This window comes from Suncus etruscus, chromosome 11, assembly GCF_024139225.1.
Source record: "Suncus etruscus isolate mSunEtr1 chromosome 11, mSunEtr1.pri.cur, whole genome shotgun sequence".
In the NCBI taxonomy this organism is placed as follows: Eukaryota; Metazoa; Chordata; class Mammalia; order Eulipotyphla; family Soricidae; genus Suncus; species Suncus etruscus.
The window spans coordinates 51,860,510-51,880,086 of NC_064858.1; the positions used below are offsets into that span (position 1 = coordinate 51,860,510).

The 19,577-nt window shown below is 35.5% G+C and overlaps 1 non-coding gene across 1 annotated transcript; it reads right to left on the reverse strand.

Annotated features, from left to right (window-relative positions):
- Positions 1-18,508: 18,508 nt before the first annotated feature.
- Positions 18,509-18,638, reverse strand: LOC126023113 (small nucleolar RNA SNORA22). The gene has a single exon (XR_007500324.1). It is a non-coding gene; the product is annotated as a small nucleolar RNA SNORA22 (small nucleolar RNA).
- Between the last annotated feature and the right edge of the window lie 939 nt (positions 18,639-19,577).

The following is a 19,577-nucleotide window of genomic DNA, read 5'->3' on the forward strand; positions in this document are numbered from 1 at the left end:
AATAGATTCTTTGTACATCCATGTGTAGGAAAATTTCATGACTTATTCTTTCCTGATGGCTGCATAATATTCCATTGTGTACATGTACCACAGTTTCTTTAGCCATTTATCTGTTGATGGGCATCGTTGTTGTTTCCAGAGTCTGGCTATTGTAAATAGCGCTGCAATGAATATTGGTGTGAGAAGGGGATTTTTGAATTGCATATTTTTGTTCCTAGAGTATATCCCTAGGAGTAGTATAGCTGGATCATATGGGAGCTCAATTTCTAGTTTTTGGAGGAATCTCCATATTGTTTTCCATAAAGGTTGGACTAGACGGAATTCCCACCAGCAGTGAATAAGAGTTCCTTTCTCTCCATATCCCTGCCAGCACAACTTATTGCCATTCTTTGTGATGTGTGCCAATCTGTGTGGTATGTGATGGTAACTTGGAGTTGTTTTGATTTGCTTCTCCATGATGATTAGTGATGTGGATCATTTTTTCATGTGTCTTTTGGCCAAAATGTCTGTTCATTTCTTCTCCCCATTTTTTGATGAGATTTTTGATGTTTTTTTTTTTTTCTTGTAAAGTTCTGTCAGTGCTTTGTATATTTTGGATATTAGCCCCTTATCTGATGGGTATTGGGTGAATAGTTTCTCCCACTCAGTGGGTGGCTTTGTATCCTGGGCATTATTTTTTTTAGGTGCAGAAGCTTTCAGCTAAATATATTTCCATCTGTTTATCCCTGCTTCCACTTGTTTGGAGAGTGCTGTTTCCTCCTTAAAGATGCCTTTAGTCTCAATGTCATGGAGTGTTTTACCTATGTGTTGTTCTATATACCTATGGTTTTAGGTCTTATATCAAGGTCTTTAATCCATTTGTATTTTACCCTCATACATGTTGTTAGCTGGGGGGTCTGAGTTTGCTGTTTTGCAAGTGGTGAACCAGTTGTGCCAACACCAGTTGTTGAAGAGTTTCCTTGCTCCATTTAGAATTTCTTGACTCTTTATAAAATATTAGGTGATTGTATGTCTGGAAAACATCCTCTGAGTATTCAAGCCTATTCCACTGATCTGAGGGTCTGTCTATTCTAATACCATGCTGTTTTTATAATTATTGCCTTTTAATACACTTTAAAATTGGGGAAAATAATGCCTCTCATATTCCTTTTCCCAAGGATTTCTTTAGCTATTCATGGGTGTTTATTGTTCCAAATGAATTTCAGAAGTGTTTGATCCACTTCTTTGAAGAATGTCATGGGTATCTTTAGAGGGATCACATTAAATCTGTACAATGCTTTGGTGAGTATTGCCATTTTAATAATGTTAATCCTGCCAATTCATGAACAAACTATGTGTTTACATTTCTGTGTGTCCTCTCTTATTTCTTGAAGCAGAGTTCAAGATGAGGCTGTCCTTTATCACCACTCCTATTCAGCATAGTACTGGAAGTACTTGCTATAGAAATTAGGAAAAAAAAAGATATTAAGAGTATCCAGATAGGAAAGAAAGAGTCAAGCTCACACTGTTTTCAGATGACATGATACTATACTTAGAAAACCCTAAAGACTCTACCAAAAAGATTCTAGAGACAATAAATTCATATAGCAATATGGCAGGCTACAAAATCAACACACAAAAATCACCAATACACCAATAACGCTAGGGAAGAAATGGACATTAAGAAAACAACCCCATTCACATTAGTGTCACACAAACTCAAATATCTTGGAGTTAACTTGAATAAAGATGTGAAGGACTTATACAAAGAAAACTATAAAACCCTGCTTCAACAAATAAGAGAGGACGCATGGAAATGGAAACATATCCTTCAGCTTCTTACATCAAGACAGTTTCTTCTCTGCTCTCAGCATCCAATAGAATCAACACATTCTGTTGTCTGAACCTTTACAATGTTTGGAATCCAACTTGTTCTCAACTTGCAGGCTTTGTCCTTTATGGTTCTTTGTCTGCATGTTAGTAGTGACTTTCTAGCAGGTCCTCTGTCTACATGCTTCAGCATCAGAGCACACATGATTATCTAAGCTCTTGTGAAGTTAAAACTGTAGACACTTTACTCAGAACATCTAAAGTCCTCTCAGGATGGTTTTTTGGACTTTTGGGAACTATAATGTCTCTCCTTTATCCATCTATCTGCAGATCATATTTCATTCAAAGAGTTGTGTACATGCCTTGCACATCCAGAATGCTTTGCCCACCTACATTTCCAGAGCTGGCTCCTGGCTCTTGACTCTTGTAGACAATGGTTTAGACTTATATTTACTTGCATGGGTCTTTCCAACTATCTAGATTAAAACCTCTTGAGAGTTGAGAGCTTTATCTGCTTTGTTCCCTGCTGTTTCCCCCAAACTTAGTAGGAAGCAGATTCATTAAATATTTGCTGAATGAATAGGTAAACATCTTCCCACTATTTTGACTGAGATGCAATCTTTATCTTAATTACTACACCTTTCACAAAGCCAATAGTCCAAGTCTTTCTATACTACACCTTTATAATATAATTTAATATGCTTTAAAGATAAATGACAGACATGCCACTCGACTTGTACTCCTGTACTCCTTCTGTAAATGTCACTCCTTAAAGATGTAATTACTTTCAGCTTCATGGGAATCAAGCTTATTGATTAAGAATAGCAGGCTTCTTTGTGGAATGGCGTTTAAAAACTTATTGGTACCTCTCTGAACTCAGACTTACTATATTTGGAAGACATGTAATCTGGCCAGCTATCAGGAAGAAAGAATAGTGCAAGCAGGGAGGGAAATGGTACGAATGTGTCTATAGTAACACAGGGAATAGGGGCTAGAGCAGTAGCACAGCAGTAGGGTGCTTGCCTTGCATACTACTGACCCAGGATAGACCTGGATTAGATCCCCGGCATTCCATATGGTCCCCCAAGCCAGGAGCGATTTCTGAGCCCGGAGTAACCCTTGAGTGTCACTGGGTGTGAAAAAAAAAAAAAGTAACACAGAATAATTTAAAAAGATGGAATCACCAGAGATCTGACTTTGACTACTGTGATGGAGCAGATCTTCTGGAAATACATTGATGTACTCTATCCTAGGCTCGTCCTAGTATCTGCCCCAAAACCAAGACCACCAATTACAGAAGACTGATTACAACAACAGTGATAGAACAGAACTGCTAGAACCATAAAGAAAGACGCTATCCTAAGCTTCATCTTACAACTTGTGCAAATACCAAGATCTCTAGTTAGAGGCCTGATTCTATCAGCCACAACTATGCGGAAAATGTTCTGGCACCAAAAAAATTTCTTGGGGTGTGAATAGGAGTGTATAGGGAGCCTGTAGTTGTTCCCATGACAGTATGCTTTAAAGGTGGAGAAACCCTGAATCTTTTAGGCCAAGAAACTTCCCTTTCTAATTTCCCCAATATTTACTATGCCTATGCAAAACAAAACAAAACAACAACAGAAAACCTTGCCACAACAGCCATCCTTCCTTTATTCTTTTCTTGTATTTGTTGCTGTGGTGCTTTTTTTATAGTTGATGGTTTTGGTCTTTAGTTTGATTTTTGTTTCTTTTTGTGTTTTGTCTATTTGGTTGTTGTTGCTGTTTTGTGTGTGTGTGTGTGTGTGTGTGTGTTTGTTTGGTTGTTTTTGTTTTGTCTTTTATGTGATGATTTTCTTCTTTTTTTCCCCATTCTTTTTAAATTGATATTGATAACCTCTAGACAAACTACTCCTGGTTTATTTGTTTGTTGGTTTTGTTTTTTATATTTTGGTTTTTGATATTTTTCTTTTTCCAACTTCTTCTTTTTTTTTTTTTCAAACGGAACCACATAACTTGTATCATCTTGTTCTACCTCATAAATTGAGGGGAGGGGGAAATGGAAGATACTAGAATCGAACAATTGTATGAACATTGAGTAGAAATAAAACATGATCAGCATAAACACCAAACCAAAGACAACAACAACAGAATCAATGCCCAATCTTCAAAAAGCTATACACAGAGGGGATTAGTTATACTAACAGTCTGGGGGGCAAAGGAGGCAGATGCTGGGAGCAGGGTTGGAGGGAGGACAACACTGGTGGTTGGAATACCCCTGATTCAATGTCACTATGTACTTTAAATATTACTGTGAAAGACTTGTAACTCACGTTAATCACAATAAAAATTATTTTTTTTAAAAAAAGCTGGAATTCATTGTTACAATATACAAACTCCGGAAGATATTAGGTACATAAACATGTCAAAGGTAAAGTTTTATAAAAGGGACAATGTGAAGTCTTTTCTAAATATTTGTTGGCATTTATGACTGGAGAAAGCTGTAACAATATTTCTCATAAACACCAGTGATCAAAGAAAAGCAGACTGCCTAAAAAGAGCTGACTGTACTTGGAAGACCATTAAAGGACCATCTGCATTCCCAAGTCCATTAACAAGTCTAATTAGTGTCTTTCTATTTCAGTATTAACAAGACCACTCTTTGAGTTGGTCTTTCTCTTTGTAACAACAATATATACAATGAACAATGAGATGTTTAAAAAGAAATGGAGAGATCTTCAGAAATTTGAAGGCACTTGAGTCTCCTAGCTAAAAATACTTTAGTAGAATTAATTCTCATGTAAATTGATTTCCTTTTACTAGTAGGTTGTTTTATAAATATATTTGTATCATTTGGATTTTGGAAAATACTCAAGTGCTTTAGATAGTATGGAAACATTTTATCATCTATATATAACTAAATCATTGGTATTTTACCTTAATTTAGAAAATGACATACACAATGCTTTTGTAAAACCTAATATAAAACACTAAACTTGCTGTTTTAGAAGATTTTAATTAAAAAAACATGTATTATAAAATGGACTAATTAAAGGATTTTAGAACAGTAATTTTCCTGTATTTTTCTAACTTCACCACTTAAAATTTTACCAACTAATACAGCTTTATTTTTAAAATGGGTATTTTTTAAATACCCATAAAATTTTGTAGCTTATGGACAAAGACTATCCTTTCCACCTAAATGATTAAATTTTTATCACAAAATGTGTGATAGCAATGAAACTATGGGTATGAGAAACTGACAACCTTATTGACAACCACTGTAAACCTTGAGAGGTAATGGCATGTCTTGGATTTGAGACAGAGTGAGAAAGATATACTTCATACATATCAAAGCTGAATTTGAATTTTTTTTTGTTCCATCCATTTTCATTCTTCATAAAGTTTAATTTTCTTAAAATAAACAATTGTGTCTAGATCCAGTACCTCTGTAAAGATGATATTTTCTCTATAAAACAAAATCATTTGTAACAGATTCTTGTTGAGTTAAAATGAATGAAAGCCAAAAAAGCAAAGGTTCTCATTTCAAACTTGCTACTTACTGGCTATGTGATATCAGACAAATAAACCATTTTTACTTTTCCATATAGTCTTTTTGTCTGAATAAATGAGTGAAAGTGACTTAGAATGAAAACAGCAAGGTTTGAAATTTGGTTCTTTGAATTATTGGTCATGAATTAGACAGTCCTCATTCTTGGTTTTCTTATTTGAAATATGGAAATAATATCTCCTCAAATTATTGTGCCCCCTCATATGAAATAATATTTGTCACTTTTAAAATGGCAATTTTCTACACTGTTGGAAAAGTAGGGAGAAATGTTCATATTCTTAGAAGTATAAATTGGTACAAATGTTTTGAAGAACAGCTAGTGTGATGTCTTAATTTTTAAATGTTTATACTTTTGAACAGAGAAATAACTTCTTTAAGTTTATGTCATGGTAAAATCTACCAAATATCTTTAATAGTAAATAACTTTAAACAATGTAGATAACCACTACTAGAAAACCAGTTAAGTCAATTGTAACAAAAAGATGCTATGGAATTATCTGTCACTTAGAAAAACAATAGATAATTATATTATTGTGGAAAGATGTCTGAGATATATTATGTTAAATAATTGGCTACGTATAATGGAAAATTTGCATATAATATGTATATAGAAACATAAGTTATGTCTTGTATTTTGTGTAACAAAATGACTGTACTTTGTTAACTTTGGTACAAAGGTGAATACAACTTTCCTAGTTGTCCCATCAATCGCTCAAGTATACACTCCTGGATTCTCCAAGAACTCTAGGGTTTATTCCATTCACAAAGGTTTTGTTAGTCCAGTGGTTCTCAAATAGTGGGGCGCGCCTCCCAGGGGAGCATGATGCTCCATAAAGGGGGCGTGTTTGACGTAGACAAACACTGTCATAATAAACTAAGCCCCATGTTTATGTCTCTGTATGTCTCTGGAGGTGAGAGTTGCTGTGTTCTGCTTCAAACCCCGCTTCGAAAAGCTATGCATTGCAAAATGTGCTCATTGTAGCCATTAGTCCAGACATCACCTCTGATTAAAAAATTAAAAAAAAAAATTAAAAAAATTTTTTATATATTTTTGTTTTGTAGATTAAAGTTTTTTAAATAAAGATACCTATTACAGTTGCACGGAGGGTGTGAAAAAATGTTTTCTTCTTTCTAGAGGGGCATGACAGAAAATAATTGAGAAGCACCGTATTAGTCCAACTTCACACATGAGCAGAAGCCATCACAGTAGTGCTTGTTTCCTCTTGTCCTTGGTATTGCATCTCCTTCTCTTACTGAGCTATACTGTCTGGTCTTGCCACTACTTGTGCATGGCTATTGTTGTGCCACTACTTGTGCATGGCTGCTGCCAGTTTTGAGAATACTTCTTTCTTCCAGGATCTTAAGAGGCCATGATGGTCCTTGTTTGTACTACAGAAGGAAGAGCTGCATGTAATTTGCAAACATAGACTCAGTCATTTTCCTCCAAGTTTTAAATTCAGTTGTAGCCACATCCTCTATGGAAACCTGTTGAGGGAAAATTATTGGATATGGTAATGAGTTGACAAGGACTTTTGCTCTCCTAGTGAACCCTCCATATCTGTACCTTTCACTGATCAAACTGCATTATGAGTCACTCAACTAATGTTCCTAACTCCAGAGAAAGCTGATTTTCTTTTATCCAGAAAACAATGGAAAAGCAGTCCTTTTTTCAAGTTGATCCATTTTCTCTCCAAACTTTGCAAGCCAAGAATAAGAGTGATTTTTGTTACAGCACATACATAATTGTCTCCTCATATTTGAATCCCAGGCTGTTGGGTGTCTGATGAACTAGTATTTGCATGATTATAATTGATTCATTTTTCTTTTGTTTGTGTGTGTTATGCCTATGATCAAGCCAACACCCCATACATACAAGCACATGCTTCACCACAGAGCCCCATCTCCTGTCCCTGGACACTACTAACCTTTTTCACAGAATAAAACTGTCTCTTAATAGGTGAATTTCTGGATCTGCCTATTCAAAAAGATCATAAGATAGAGAAAATGGGTACATACTCATGCTTTGTTATTTATACCCATGTTTATTTAAGTATTGACATTTCAGGCATGCAAGACATTTTAATTTATATGTTTTGATGCATATGTTTAAGAAAGCTTCCTGAAAAAATTATTAATGTTTATCTCTCAGAATTAAGACTGATTGTTTAAGGAAGGGATTTTCTCTACTTATATCTTCCAATTTTGCATGAATTTGTAACAATTTAATTTTTTTTGGAAAGACTATTTTTATTAATATAGTTTGCCTTGTTTTTATTCAGTGTTTTTAGTTATAAGATTTTATCTCAACATACCAAATAATAAATTTATTAATTATATTTCATATAAGAAATAAATTAGAATAAAGTTTACATAATTACATTATTTTTTATTTATTTACATATTTATCATTTTCCTTTATTTGTTTAAATATCCTTATTTAAGCACCATGATTACAAACATATTTGTAGTTGGGTTTCAGTCATAAAAAAGAACACCCCCCTTTATCAGTGCAACGTTGACCATCAATACCCCCCCATTTCCAACCTCTCCAACACCCTGCTTTTATTCGAGGTGTTCTACTTCTCTCACTCATTACCATTGTCATAATAGTTGTTAATGTAATTATTTCTCTAACTGCACTCACCACTTTTTTGTGGTAAGCTTCATGCCATGGAGGTCCTTCCAGCCCTTATCTCTAGTGTCTCTGGTATTATTACATATTTTATTTTTCTTAAATCCCATAAATGAGTGAGACTATTCTGTGTTTATCTCTCTCCTTCTGTCTTATTTCACTCAGCATAATAGTTTCCACATACATCCATGTATAGAAAAATTTCATGATTTTACCCCCAAATATATAACTTAAAAATATATTTCCAGGCACATGACAAATACTAAAATGATAATTGTTACCCTTTTCTATCTGCCTTTGGTGGATACCTTGTAATCTGAACAGGAGAAGTTGAACAGACTGACATATTTAATGCTGATGACAATTTTTCTCTGTGCTATTTAGAGACAATGATATAGAGGTTACCAAGGCTATCCTGGGGACATGCTAGACATGGGCTGGGAGACATCTAATACTGGTGACAGATGAATACTTCAGCCTCTTAAGATATTTTGTTAACACTGTGGAGTTCTTTACTATAGTCTTTGCACTATGTATAATTGTGTGGGATATGCACTGAATTAGTTTCCTATCTAAGAAGCGTGTTTATATCATATAGTTCATCTATATGCTGAACACTTTGCCTGGTTGTATAGAAATGTCCTGTTAAAATAAAAGCATTGTAACAATTTTGAAGCAAATGTAAGTAAATTATCTGGACACCATCAGGTATACCATAGTTCAGATGATTTACTTCCAGAAATTATTTCTTCACCAATAATGGTGAAAGTATTCCTTTGCTTATTGTAGACTTTCATTCACATTGCGGTTTATTTATCATGGGAGAAAAAGAACAGTACAGTCATAGGAGAGAAAAAAAACCAGAAAGAGTAGCATACACTTTCAATTCCTGAGCCTTCTTTTTTCTTTTTCAAACAGGTGCTTTTAAAGTTAGTGGATGAGTTTACTGTCATTTTCTTTAAATTAAGGTAAATTCTCTCTTGGGTTTTTGCTAATATTAAAGTGCTCTTCAATAGTTTGTGACTGAGCTTAGACAAGATGAAATTTTTTGTACCTTCAGACATAAAATCTTCTGTCTTCAAAATTGTTGAAGACTTTGACAGGAAATTCAATGAAACTGAAGTCTTTTTGCGCTTGACTTTGTGATGTAGTATATTGTGAAAATGTAAGAACTGGTAATTAGAGTACTGCTTAAAATTTTTCCAGAACCCATTTTAAAAGCACATTGCTATATATGAATTTTGGCTGTGTATTTTGTTATTTAATATTAGGCTCTACTAAATATAATATAAGTGCTAATAGTTGTACTTTTTTCTATGTATAAAATTTGATGTTCAGATGCTGAAAGTAAAAATGTTACATAAGTACCATAAGTTTAAATTTATATACCAACTATATATATAGTTGTATATATATAGTTGATCTTGTCCAAGTACAACAATTAAATCTTCTGATAAACAATAATCTGATTGGGATTTAAGCTGATACAAGTTTGTTCCCTTAGAACTTGTTTAAGGGTAAGTGATTAAAAACTGAAGTTGAACTCACTGAAGCACAATGGGAATTTATTGACAGATACAACAGAGAAGTCTAATAGCAGAAAAGACTTCAGTACTAATTTGATCTAGGAGCCCAAGTGATGTAATGAATACCTAAAGTTTCTAAGTGAGTAATATGTAACTTTCAGAAGTTTTAGGTATGAAATTCTACAGCTTAAAGTCTAACAGAAAAGAGTTTCTACTTCAATTTTAGTCTTCTGGCATCTCCTAATGATTAAAATACATGCTTTTATGAATTAATTTTTAGTCACATGAGACTATAACCTTATGTGTCCATGAGAAAAATACTGGCCTATATCTAAAGCTACAACTCATAGTCACTCAACTGTAAACTCGGGATTGATGACTAGGTCAGTGATGGTTCCTGAGAGTAAAACTGGAATATAGATAGCATTAAAAATCACATGGGGAATTGGTAGGATTAACATAATTAAAATGGCAATAATCTCTAAAGCATTGTACATATTTAATGCAATCCCTCTAAATATACCCATGACATTCTTCAAAGAAGTGGATTAAACAAACACTCCTGAAATTAATTTGGAACAATAAATACCCGCAAATAGCTAGAGCAACCCTTGGAAAAAGGAATATGGGAGGCATCACTTTCCCCAACTTTAAATTGTATTACAAAGCTATAGTCATTAAAACAGCATGGTATTGGAATAAAGACAGACCCTCAGATCAGTGGAGTAAACTTGAGTATTCAGAGAATGTTCCCCAGATATGCAAGCACCTAATTTTTGATAAAGGAGCAAGAAATCCTAAATGGAACAAAGAAAGCCTCTTCAATAAGTGGTGTTGGCACACTGGTCAACCACTTGCAAAAAAGCGAACTTAGACCTCGGTCTAACACCATGCACAAAGGTCCAATCCAAATGGATTAAAGACCTTGATATGAAGTCCAAAACCATGCAGTGGTCCTCAAACTACACTCCACAGGCCACATATTGTATTTGTCTCCATTTTGTTTTTTCAATTTAAAATAAGATATATGCAGTGTGCATAGGAATTTGTTCATAGTTTTTGTTTTTACTATAGCCTGACCCTTCAACGGTCTGAGGGACAGTGAACTGGCCCCCTTTTTAAAATGTTTGAGGACCATTGCAAGGTATATAGAACAACACGTAGGTAAAACACTTTCTGACATTGAGACTAAAGACATCTTTAGGGAGAAATAGCTCTCTCCAAAAAGTGGAAGCAGAGATAAACAGATGGGACTATATTAAGATGAGAAGTTTTTGCACCTCAAAGAAAATAATGCCTAGAACACAAAAGCCACCCACAGAAAGGGAGAAACTATTCACCCAATACCCATCAGATAATGGGCTAATATCTAAGATATACAAGTTACTGACAGAACTTAACAAGACAAAAACTTCTAGCCCCATCAAAAAATGGATCGAAGTAATGAACAGACACTTTCTCAAAGAAGAACTACAAAATGCTCCACATCACTAATTATGAGGGAGATGCAAATAAAAACATCTCACACCACGGAGACTGGCACACATCACAAAGAACAAGAACAATAAGTGCTGGTGGGGATGTGGAGAGAAATGAAATCTCATTCACTGTTGGTGGGAATGCTGTCTAGTGCAGCCTTTATGGTAAACAATATGGAGATTCCTCGAAAGACTAGAAATTGAGCTCCCATATGATTCAGCTATACTACTCCTTGGAATATAACCAGGAACACAAAAACACAGTACAAAATGCTTCCTCACACTTATATTCATTGCAGCACTATTTACAATAGCCAAACTCTGGAAACAATCAAGATGCTCTTCAACAGATGAATGGCTAAAGAAACTATGATACATATACACAATGGAATATTATGCAGCTGTCAGGAGAAATGAAGTCATGAAATTTTCCTGCACATGATGTGCATGAAATTTATTATGCTGAGTGAAATAAGTCAGAGGGAGAGATAGACATAATACTTTCACTCATCTATAGGTTTTAAGAAAAACAAGATATTATTGTAATAATGTCCAGAGACAATAAAGATGAGTGCTAGAAGGACTGGCTCTCGATGTGAAACTCACCACATAAAGTGGTAAGTTTAGTTAGAGAGATGACTACATAACTATCATGACAATGTTAATGAGTGAGAGAAGTAGAATGTCTGTCTGGAATATAGGCAGGGAGTTGGGAAAGATGGTGATGGGGGACATTGATGGTGGGAAGGTTGCACTGGTGAAGGAGATGTTCTTTTTTTTTTTTGGTTTTTGGGCCACACGCATTTGACGTTCAGGGGTTACTCTTGGCTATGCACTCAGAAATTGCCCCTGGCTTGGGGGGACCATATGGGACGCCGGGGGATCGAACTGCCGTCCTACGCTAGCGCTTGCAAGGCAAGCCACCTTCCCGGCCCTGGAGGGATGTTCTTTTCATGACTGAAATCCAATAACAATCATGTATGTAATCATGGTGCTTAAATAAAGAAAAATATCACATGGAGATTTAAAAACAAAAGTTGCCTACTTTAAAGGGAGAGGCATCTAACCCAAAGAGAACTGTTAATGTATCAATAGTAGATCCAAACCCAAAACCAGGAGTGATATTGTCACTATGTTAGTATTCTATTATGGTTATTAATTTATTTAAATTTTGGTAACCTTTTGACTAGATAAGATGAAAAGTTCATGATATCTTAGAATTTTTATTTTCTATATTTTTGTTTTAAACCTTGTTATTACTCTTGTAACTATTTGCCCCTCTCCTCTTTAATCACACATCTTTGTACCAAATTTTGGGAAAGAAAATCACAAAAAGAAAAGAAATCAAACAAAACAAGTTACCTGATGACTTCTTTTATTTGTATTTGTGGATGCCTCCTTTGTTTTTGGCTAGTGTTTTAATGTACATTAAAAATTTGATGAATGATTTAACAAGGTTACTAATACAGTGACTATTTCAGGCTAGATGCTTAGTATATAAACACAAAGATTCAAATACAAAATGTTGCAAGAGAACTTAATGTGTGGAAAGAAACCTCAAAAGACAACTGCATTTTCTGATGTTCTGTTCTATCCTGCAGGCAAGACATTATTCTTCTTGGATATGAAAGCTTATTTTAGTGATATTGGCTTAAATCAAAGAGCCAGGTCCATTTATCATATGTCCCTGAGTTTTTCAATCAACAGGATTTACAATATTATTAATCACATTTTATGTTATTTTATCAGATCTAGAAGTTCTGGATAGGCTCCTGTGAGAATATCAGGGTTTTATATATTTTAATGCAATTGTTATTAGACTTTCATGAAGTTTATTTCATTCAAAGTGGTATGTCCTTCTATTCAACCATTTTTAGATTAACATGGAAGCAACATGAGTCACCAACTGCTTTTGCTTCCCATCTTACTCTTTTATCCTTTGCAAAGAGAGGCCATATGTAATGTGCCTTTGCTAAAGAGTAGGAAGCCCAGTTTTATTTTAACAGCCCAGTTTCTCATGAAATATCCAGGCATGTTTTCTTTTCTTACTGAACAAGATTCGGCTTCCCACTTCATTTTCACAAAACTTTGTATCACTGCCTATCATTCACATATTCCATGCAGTTCTCAATCAGTTTCCCTATGGTTCAGTAACCACTATGTAGAGAATGAAGCTCATCAATATTCAAACTCAGCTGTTACAAAGTTCTTTGGATGACACAGATGACACAGGTGACACTGAATGTTTCAATCTTATTCCTGTCCCTTGGTTTCATAACCACCTGCTCTTCCTGAGCTGTCTCACTACTATTTTCTCTTCAAGGGTCCAATAAATCCACCCCCTTTCAGTACTACAAAAATGTTAAAAAGAAAGCATCCCTCAAGGGCATCTAGTCATAGCATATTTAGACATTACTTTTATGTTCATTCCACTTCAAGCTTCCCAATACGGTTCTCATCATCCACTATTTCAATTTATAAAGTTTTAAATTGTTGGGGTCAGAGTTATATTACAGTGGGTAGGGTTCTATCTTTCCATGTGGTCAACCAGGGTTTAATCACTATCATCACATATGCTCCTTTGAGTACCTCCAGAAGTATTTCCTGAGTGTAGAGGCAGGAATAATCCCCAAGTATTACCAGATGTGGCACTCAAAACAGTAGTAGTAGTAGTAACAGCAGCAACAGCAGTAGTCATTGTAGTCATAGTTATAGTAGTAGTTGTAGTCATAGTAGTCGTGGTGGTGGTGGTGTTAGTAGTAGTGGTGTTAATAGTAGTGGTGTTAGTAGTAGTAGTGTTGGTCTTGGTGTTGGTGGGAGTAATAGTAGTGATAATAACAGTAATAAAGTTCTAGGTTACCTTATACTTCCTTTCCTTCCTCTCTCAGCCATACGTCAGATCCAAGCATTGGTTAATGTAAAATTCCTTCCATCTTAATGTCATAGGAGAGTAAGACTCTCTGCCTCTTACCTGTTTCTTCTGCATATGTTATTGGTATCTACTCTTTTTGTGGGGAACCAGATCACTCTCCTTCTACATCTGTATGTTCCTGATAATATTGATGCCACAGACTTTCTCGTCTTTAAGTCAAATTTATGATCACTCCATGAGCTTGACAGAATTCCTAAGAGAGAGACCTTAAGCCTCCATGAAAGATTCTAATTTTTGTAGTTTTTTATGCGTTTTTTAATGTTATTTGATTGAAACCTGTCTGAAAGTGGAAAGGAAGAGGGTAAAAGAAATTCTTGGAGAGAGGAGGAGGTGAGGGGTAAGGGATCAGCAGTCTTTGGAGTGCTGAACCATACACATGCTCCTTTCCTTCAATTAACTTAAATATAATTTCTATCACTTGCAAACTGGAATCTTGACCAATACAAAACCTAAAAGCATTAAGAGTTGCTCTATTTTTAACTTCATTTATTTATTGATTAATTGATTGGTTGTTGGGCTGCACCCAGTGGTGCTCAGGGGTCACTCCTGGCTCTGCACTCAGAAATCGCCCCTGGCAGGGCTATGGGTACGATATGGGTGCCTGGAATTGAACTGGGTCCTTCCCAGGTTGGTCAAATGCAAGGCAAATACTCTACTACTGTGCTATCTCTTTGGCCCAAGAAGTTCTGTTCTAATAAAATTGATTCCTTATTCCTGTGTCTCACTGCAGATGCTATTATTCTCCCTCCTTTAGAGCCCAAGCTATTAGAGAGTGGCATGCTATAATTTTACAATGTCCTTGCTTCCAGTTTATGCAACGCAAACTGCAATCTGACCCTTTTTTTTATTGCACATCCACATCCCTCTGACATTGTTTCTTCAAAGTCCCCAAACTCTCTCTAGATCACCCAGCTGTTGAAGGTGACTCAGCCAATACTCTCCCACAGAGCCTGAAACTGTTTTATTTTTTTCCCATCCCCTTGCTCTCTCCATTTTTCTTTACTCCCCTGATACCTCTCTAGACATGCTCATCTATTCTCTTGGTGATTTTCTTTATTTGGGATTCACAAAAACCTATTTCTGGCTTATTTCCTAGCTAAATCCTTGCGGGGTCCTGAAGCCCCCCCAGGGGGGCCCGGCCAGCAGGAATTAGCTGGGAAGACTTCTCAGACAACCGCACTCCTATTTTGCTGGGTAGAAGCACAACCACACTGTAAAAAATCTGAGAGAGGTTAATAATAAAGACCCAAGGCAATGTTCTCACTGCTCAAGGGCAACCTTTATTTGGCTACAGCTCCTTCTTATATAGAGAAGGAGAAGGGGGCAGTACAAGGGTGATGTCAATCACACTTTTGGCATAAAATTACTCTCATTATTCCAAATAAGGCAAGTGGGCAATACTTCTTGCAGTATCCATGGAAACTCTTGTGACCTTCTAGCTGCATTCCTAATTGCTTGACTATCAGGAGGTGGTGCAAGATGTGCTTGCCTCAGTGATCTTGAACAGACAATGTAGCAATACAACAATAATGAATGTCTTGTAAAACTCAGGGATATGGTTAAGGGAGTAAGGCTCTTTTCTGGGAATGGTACTGGGCTGTGTTGCTCTCCTCCGGGCTAAAAGATTAATTATACTTTGCAGCTGCATTTTCCTTTCTCTTTGGCCCAAGAACTTTACAGCAAGACTGCATGTAGCCTTTAGGTGAAAGGCTGGATTATGGCAGAAAGAATAGCAAAATGGCCCTCAACAAGTCAGTCCCCAACATCTCCCCCTTTCTCTTCTAATAAAAGGAAGGAAAGTCGTCGTGAGCTGGGTGGAAGAACCGTGTCTTAGGCTACAAGGTTTGACCAGGTCGGACACGGCCAAAGCCGCATTTAAAAGGTGCTACAAGCGCCTGTGGGGTGAATACAAGAGATCCGAATTATGTGTTGTAGCCTTTTAGGGAGCTGTGTCCCTAACTGGGACCTTGCTATCCCGTCGTAGGTATCTCCACTCAGCCGAGAGCACAAGTACCGGAGCGAGCTCCGTTTGTTAGCTATGCGCTTTATCTCCTGAAAACTTAGTGGCTGGAAGGGCGGCTTCGGTGACAATAGCCAAGTTTTCACAGGAGTCACGTTGGGTTAACTGTTGGTAGTTGAACTTGAACAGAGGTTTTTTGCCGTCTCATTTACTTGGTTTTTAACAAGGGCAGTAAGTTTGCGGAAAAGCCCGATTGGGTCAAAGGAAAGGAGCAGCATGAGGCTAATAAGAGGGCCCAAAATAGTGGACAGTAATGTATGTATCCAAGGAGAAGAGAAAAACCAACCCTGTTACCCAACCTTGTTCTTGGTCAAAACGTTTCTGGAACTTCTTCATACCGTTACCCAATACGTAGAAACACTATTCCCTAACTAATCCAGATTTGTCTTTAAATACACAGCATAGTTCTTTAAGGGCCACACAGACTCCCCCTTCCTTTATAAGGGCGCAAATATAAAGTACGACGATTTTGAAGAACTACATCAGCAAGGGAACTAACAGTATCGTAGGGGTTGAGGAGAGAAGCTAAGCTAACAGTGTTCATAATATGGGTCTGTGAGGGCTAGAGCAGAGGCATTTATAATATTTAAAATAACTTGAGAAGGAGGAGGATGGCCAGAAGGCAGAGTTCGTAGCTCACAACTTGCCCAATAGTGAGTTAATGACGTTGAGGCTGAACTTTCAGAGAAGAAGTTTAGAGTCATTCGGTGTAGATAGGAGGTTTAAACGTTGTGTTGATGCTTTCATAAAACGGCGAAACTGGTTGAATTGCAGGATTGAACAGTGTTTATAGCTGGTGTTGGAGAGCGCTTGGGCAGAGGCATTGACCATTTGCAGGATGAGGTTCAAGGTGGAAACCGGACCAACAGGCTTTGATGGTTATTTTAGGCATTAACAAAGCTAAAACATAATAATCATGATAAGCAAGAAACATTTCAGTAACAATATGGGGAGAAAATTTAGTGGAGCAAACAAAATAAGTGGAGTTGGGGGCTTCAATGAAGATGGAAGAGTTGTTAACAATATGGTTTGATTGCAAAGGTTTGATTGTTGAACAGGGCCGGGCACATATATGGTTTGAGTAAGCAAGTTTTACGACCGTGACTTGTTTGCAATGGAGGTTGTTGGTTGCAATGGTGGGCATTTAAGGCAGCTAGGCAGAGTGCTTAATTCAGCATTGTCAAAGGTGGAGTCCGTCAAGAAACAGGTTTGCAGGAAAGGCGGCTGGCAGGAGGGGGTGACAGGCTTTTTTGAAGTGGATGAAGACAGGACTGCTGGAAGGCTGCGGAAATTTTTTGTTAGACTTCAGCATTCAAAAAATTTTTATAATTAACAATTGCCAATTTTTTTAAAAACTTTTAAACTGAACCTAAATGATTTTTTTTAAACTTTTTAGTTATTATTTTAAAGCTAGATGCTATTTTTTAGCTAAAATAAATACATATTATATAGGCCTGAATTTACACATAACAGGAAAGCCGGGTGACGGCAAAGTCCAGAAATTCTCCAGGGAAAAGTTATCCCGATGGCCATTGAGAAATCTGGGGTTTGCCATCTCCACACACCTTCCGCCATGTTTTTTTAGAAGGACAAAGCTAGCTTAATACATAATTTTTAAAACATTGATTTTTAGTTGCAAGATGCCAGTTTGTGAACTGACCAGACTGAACCAGGTTGAAAAAATTAATTGAAATTTGAAAAATGGATAAGGCTTTAAAAATTGTATTATTATAAAATGTAGAGATAACAAATAAACAGACAAAACAAAACAACACTAAACACAACATTTTACACTTGTGGCCACTTTCATTCATCCACAACAGACACATAAACAGACCAAAAGGATTGATTTAAGAATTATTATAAAAATTGACAAGCGCTTTTAAATATTTAGCTAGCATGTTTGTGAGAAGAAAAAAAAATTTTGTAGAAAAACTTTTTTAGTTTTGAGAAGTACTTAATGTAGATGGAGTGGAACTTTGCTGAAAATAAATTTTAAGGTTTAGAATTAACACAAAACATTTTTAAAACAATTTTAATTTGAAGTTTAAAACATTAAGTAAAATGGTTAATAAGCAGTAAAAATTTTTAAGTAAAATGGTTAATGAGCACTGTAGAAGGAGTCTTTACTCTGAAGTATGAAATCATTTGCTGTAAATGAATAGGTTTTATTTAAATTGGTTTTGCAGTAGAACAGTAAGACAGCTGCAATAAAGTGTTAAAATTTTTATGATTAAACACAATAGCATGAACTATGATTATTAAAGGTATAAAAACTGATTTTAAAAATACAAACAACTGTTTTTACTATGAAGACTTTAAGTGAATAATTTGTAAAAAATATTATATACTAAATTAACTAAATGCTTAGATTATTACAAAATATAGTTAAAGACATCTGATGCATTTACACACCTAGAACTTAAGACTAAAATTGTATTTAATACTAGTTAATTTGCTTATAAAGTTTAGTTATTTTTATATATTCTTATAAAATTATATATAATATATTTTTTCATTTATATTATTTTTTCACTGCGACACAAATATACAGATTTGTATAATGTGCTGATATTTTGAATGCACTTAAAATAATAGTTTTTTTAATGCAGAAATAAAGAACAACCATTGCTGTAGCACAAAGTTAAAACTAAGGGTACTATAAAGCATACTTAGGTGTTTACTGTGCATTAAATTAACTATATTGTTTAAAAAGGCTAACCACATTATTTTTTACATAATTTTGTAAATACTTTAAAAATTAAAATAAAATTTTTAATAGAAACATAAGACTTAAATTTAACACTTTTATGTTCGTTTGGATTTTAAAACACAAAGAAGTTTTTCTTTTACCAACATTTTGTTATCTGTAAAGTGACAGAATTATGACCTTGCTTTAAAATTTTCTGAGAGGCATGAAAAAAAAAAAGTTTATTGCCCTTATGTTCCTGTTGCTTTTTAATGTTTTAATAATTACTTTACACTACTTAATGCACTAAACTTAATAACACATATGTGACGAAGTATAGGGCTGACAAGGTGAATCAGAGTTTTTTACTGATAACTCGGGGAGGGGCTAGCACAGTTAACAGCAGGAAGGCTAGAGGCAAATTATTTACAGTTAGCAGGGTGTAATGATATAGAGAAAAAAAAGCAATCTTTTAAGATTAATTACTAATTTATTGGAATTAGAGGGAATGGCAACCGAAGAGGGGAGTCTGGGTTGCAAAAGTACCATGGGGATCATGGTTTTATTAATTGGAGAATATGCAAGAGATGCCACTTTTCAGATTTCTTTTGAATAACAAAGATTGGGTATTTCAAGGTGAATTGGAAGGCTTAAAGTGGGAGTGGCAGGGTTTGAGCTGGCTGTTTTCCAAGGCTGGCAGGAAAGAGGCTGAAGGAGGCTGAGGATTGGTTTGAACAAAATGTACTTAGTAAAAGGGTACATATAGGCTCAGAAGTTTTAACAGCAAAGTGTAGATATCGCAATGTTTTATGGCTTAGCAGATGATACTTTGTAATTATCCTGCTTACTGTGCCCTTAGAATTTTTTGTAGGCACTGCAGCAGTTTCTGTTTTATGGCACTTAGCCTGACTTTTATTAGTTTGTTCCTTTGAATTCTCAAG